Below are 5466 nucleotides of genomic sequence, written 5' to 3' on the forward strand. Positions count from 1 at the left end.
CAGATAAAACAATCAGTCAGCATCATCAGTCATCAGAGGGCTCCACCAGTTGTTACGCTACATATGTCTTACTACACCTTCACTTCCAACTTAGATCTGTGGAGCAAACATATGTATTAAGAGAAAGAGATCACATTTTTATCCAATGCTTCCTTCTTTTCTATTGTTATTCTCCTTATATTTTTATCTTGGAACCTGAAATTTATCAGGGGTGTCGTACACAATTTAAATGTTTTCTTCTCCTAATTATGTATGGTAGCAAAGTAACATTCTGCTTTTAAGGTCTTCTTACTAGCTGTGAAATATTCCCAAATATTGCCAAGTGAAACAAAAAAACTTTTCTTGAAAACCTCTGGTGTAAATCAAATCAAGTAACTAAAAATTATAATAAATACAGCCCATAAGGTTTATTTCATTTAATGTTATAAATGCTAGTACACAAATAAAATTGAAGAGTAAATTGCTATAATCCAATTTATATTATTCTTTTTTGTCTGATGCTATGGTTTGAATATTTGTCCCCTCCAAAATTCATATTGAAACTCTATCCATAGAGGTTGTACTAATTTGCAATCCCACCAACAGTGTATAAGCGTTCCTTTCTCTCTGCATCTATGCCAGAATCTTTTCAAAAGAAGATAGACAAATAGCCAATAAACATACGAAAAAATGCTCAATGTCACTAATCATCAGGGAAATCCAAATTAAAACCACAATGAGATATCACATACCACCTCACCCCTGTTAGAATGGCTTTTATTAACACATTTTAATATTACTTTTATATATTCTTCCAGCCTGAGCAAGAGCGAGACCCCATCTCTACTAAAAATAGAAAGAAATTATATGGACAGCTAAAAATATATACAGAAAAAATTAGCCGGGCATGGTGGTGCATGCCTGTAGTCCCAGCTACTCGGGAGGCTGAGACAGGAGGATCGCTTGAGCCCAGGAGTTTGAGGTTGCTGTGAGCTAGGCTGATGCCACGGCACTCACTCTAGCCCGGGCAACAGAGTGAGACTCTGTCTCAAAAAAAAAAAAAAAAAATTACTTTTATATATTCTTAATATATATTCACTTGAATAAAATTCTTTAAAATGTTCCTTTTAAAGTCATTCTTATTCAGTAAAATAAATAATATTGTTCATTACTTAATCTCAAATTGTGATATATTCATTATACAAAATGATACATCCACTGACATTTGGATAATACAAGGTAAATTTACTTTATACCTCCTAAGTATTACAATGCCTTTTATCAAGGTGATTAGTATCAAAATCAACATATAACAAATTATATCAATGATAAATATTAATTAATATTAAACTAATACATGTGTGTTTTCTTAAGTAATTCCTTCTAATATCAAATCTACTGTTCTTGAAAATGTGGTTTAAAATAGGCCAGGTTTATAGACACAATTGGGAGGACTTGAATGACAAAGGAAATCAGATTCTCAAAAACAATCATTTTTGTTACAGTTATCCCAACCAATATGCAATGAACTGAATGTTTTTGTCCCTTCAAAATTCATATGTTGAAGCCCTAATCCTAATGTGTTAGTAGTTGCAGGTGGCGGTCTTTGAGAGGTAGTTAAATCATGAGGCTAGAAATTCTCATGAATGGGATTAGAGCTCTTATAACAAGAGGCCAGAGAACTAGCTAGCTCTCCTTCTGTTATGTAAGGACCCAGCAAGAAGATGGGTGCCTCTAGCCAGGAAGGGGGCCCTCTCCAATAACTCAACCCTGCTGGCACCTGATTTCAGATTTCTAACCTCCAGAACTGTGAGAAATAAACGTTTGTTGTTAAGCCACCCCATTTATAGTGTTTTGTTATAACAGCCCAAACTGAATAAGACACAAAGATATTACTTATTTTGAAGCTATGTTAGGGTTAATAGTCAACTAATGGCAAAAAAAAAAAAAAGAAAGAAAGAAAAAGAAAAACATGTTACAAAGCCACAAGGCTAATCTACTTGCTGCATAAAGTCTAAAGGTACATGGTTGCTCTGGTTAACTATTATCAATATCTCTGTACAGGTAACAAACATTACCCTGTATTTGTAGGACACAACATTCTTCTCTAAGTGTTTTCATAGTTACTTTATCATCCTCTTTTCATGAATAGCAGCAACATTACCAGAATATTTTCTATGCCCGTATTACAGATGAAGAAATAAATAAAGAAGCAGTGGTAGGACGAGGGAACTTACAATTCCTTGGCAGAGTACCGACTAATCTTATGATAAGACATAGGAGGGAAGCACCTATAATCTAGGTGCTCTCTATTGACAGTTTCCTTGGGTTAAGATAATGCCATTTAAGAGAGGAGATCCTGACCACCCCCTTCTAATTCTAAGATGGTACTTACACTGCTCAAACCTTTTCCTGCAGACTTTCATACCTACTATATTTACAACTTCTCTTCATAGACTTGGTTACCAGATTTAACTGTGGATGAAGCCCTGAAAATGAAGAGCTTTCTACGTTGAAAACATAAGTTATTCAGGATAATTGCCCATCTCTGATTGCCAAAAGGATTAAGTTGTAATACTATTCCCCATGTGGAAATGTAAATTCCTCCTCTTTGCTGTGTAACTGGGTAGGTATCTAACAAGTGGAGATTTCCATTCTGTCTGTGTTGAGTCCATGACACAGGTATATAGAAAGTGCAAGAAACTCCCTAACACTGGGAAAAACTATGCAGGCAATGAGGTTTACTTTTTACCAGCTTCCTCTTCCTGCTTTTGTGCTCCTTAGAATATTTTTCATGCCATTCATGCCATTCATGCCATTCATGTCTCTTCTGCTTTTAGACTAATCTCAATAAAGGATCTGTAATTCACTCCTGTTAAGAATGACTGAAAACAGCTGAACATATTACCTTTCTTGAAGGAAGTACATTTCATCATCTCATATAGGTAATTGGTACTCTAATTCTTGACATATGGGAAACTGGTACCTCAATGGCAGGCCAGCATGAAACAGAACAAAGTCCAAAATCACGCAGGCCATAGGCTTATGTAACTTACATGACCACTGTATAAAGGTGGCTGGTGATCAAAATTCCAGTGCCCAACTTGATTCAACTTATAGTTGATATTCAAGAGGAGGACAAACTGGTGAGTTTCTCGATTTTTTGGTCATAGAAACAATGAGGACAAGGTGGTGGATTTCTAAGGCATAGCAATAGACAAAGTCTTGCAGATGAGTCCAGAAGAACACTATGATTCTAGATTATCAACACATCAGAGGACAGTTCTAGCCAGAAGCAGATGGCATGAAAAAAAGATCCAGCTCCTAATTGCAGAGGAGACAAAGAGGGTAAAAGTCAAGTCATAGAAAATGTCTAAGAATAGTCCTCCAAAAAGCATATGCCAAGATGGAACTAAACATGCAAGGATTTTATTAGGAAAATACCTGTGAAAGATAATAGGGATGGAGCTGGAAAAGATAGGAGCAGCTCTCAGACCAGACAGGGATGTAATTCTGACCCCAAGCAAAGGAGAGGGGAGGAGAGTCGGGTGGAAGCATTCTAGCCTGCTGAGCAGTTTAAGAATGGTTTGGCAAAGCTGTAGGGGAGCTCCCAATCCAAAGTTGGGCATCAGAGGAGTTCTGTGTCTTATAGACAGGGCCTGCTTAGTATCCCTGCTGTACTCACTGGCTGGGATTTGACTAAACAAGTACAGTCTCAGTTCAAGGGCAGAAAGCAATGAGCAGCTTAAGTCCATTGGTCAAATATGCTCCCTGTAGTGGGGGATCTGCACGTTCTCACACCAGAAGGGACCAGCCCAGGGGGATTTACCAAAGGCTTAGTGGGGGAACATGTGCAGAGCTTATACCAGATACCACTATTACCAGAGCAAGGCTCATTCCTGATCCTGCTGCTGGCCAGTGTGCACCTTCCCCCGTGGTGTGGATTGGCTCAGAGACTGAGGGCAGCAAAGTCAGCAGATTGAAATTGCTCTGTGTGTAAGTGAACAAGTGCTTCTATGTGAAGGCACAACTGACAATTAGTAATCTTCCTCTCCCAAGCATATGTAAATTAAAGAGAGGCTCTGAACTATGAATTTTGGGTCCAGAGCCTTCAAAACTGAAAATTATAACTTTTTGAAATTTTCCGACAAGGTAGTCACAGATTGTTATCTAAATTTGCCTGTGTCATGTCACTTGCATCCACTCAGATAACACTACTTCTGTCGGTGTTTTATGTTGTTCCCGCAGCCTCTTCTCAGTCTTCTTCCTTCAGAACATTAAATAAGAAGATAATAGTGGTGGTGACATGTTCATTTCTCAGACTGTTGAGCTGCTGCAAATAGCTCTCCAATGCCAGTATGTCTTAGTCTGTTTGTGTTGCTACAAGGAATATCTGAGACTAGGTAATTTGTAAGGAAAAGAGCTTTATTTGGCTCACAGTTCTGCAGGCTGTACAAGAAGCCATGGTGCTGGCATTTGCTGCTGGTGAGGTCCTCTGGCTGCTTCCACTCACAGTGGAAAGTGGAGGGAAGCCAGTGGGCACAGAGATCACATAGTGGCAGAGGAGGCAATAGGGAGAGGAAGAGGTGTCAGGCTCTTTTTAATGAGTTCTCATGGGAACCAAGAATGAGAACTTACTCACTCTTGCTGGAATGTCACCAAGCCATTCATGAGGGATCCACCCCCATGATCTAAACACCTCACACCAGGCCCCACCTATAGCATTGAGGATCAACTTTCAACACGAGATTTGGCGGGGCCAGAGAAACCATATCCAAGTTATAGCACAGTGTTTTCAGCCCCAGAATAATCATCATGCTTTCCAGTCCAAAGTTTCAGTAAAGATGATAACCATAAAGAGCAAATGGAACTTGTGATTTCCACTAACAGTTTTTGAGTGCCTACTCTGAGCTAGAATCTATTCTAAGACCTGAGGATTCAACAGAGATTTAGAGAAAAATAATACTTACTTTAAAGAAGGTTATATTTTATCAGGGGAAAACAATCAATAAACAAATATACAAATTAATAGAGAAGAAAATACTAGAAAAATAGAATACTAGAATAATAGCAAATAGAGAATAAATGGCCAAAAATATTATCTACTCCACTCCTTTAGCTGTAAGCCAAGGTGACCTAGGAAATATGTAAAGCCAATGGTTACTAACCTGCTTTGAGTCCCAGGTGTGCTATTTTCTTAAGCTACTGAAACTATATTACTTACAATGTATCAGCCCCAAACCTGATAGATTTCCAGCCAATTTATCAGTACTCTGAAGTTCCATATTTCTCTAATCTATAGTCCAGTAGCCCATCTGCAATTCTATCCATTTTCTCCCAGTAAGATCTCAATCTAAATCAGCAAAACGTTCCTTTTTAGTATCTTCATTCCTTGTTCTCACCCCAGTTTTGCCTTTGACCTATGCATTCTTTCTCTCTCTCTCTCTCTCTCTCTCACACACACACACTTTTTCACATGACCACTCC

The sequence above is a fragment of the Eulemur rufifrons genome, chromosome 8 (assembly GCF_041146395.1).
Source record: "Eulemur rufifrons isolate Redbay chromosome 8, OSU_ERuf_1, whole genome shotgun sequence".
NCBI classification, from domain to species: Eukaryota; Metazoa; Chordata; class Mammalia; order Primates; family Lemuridae; genus Eulemur; species Eulemur rufifrons.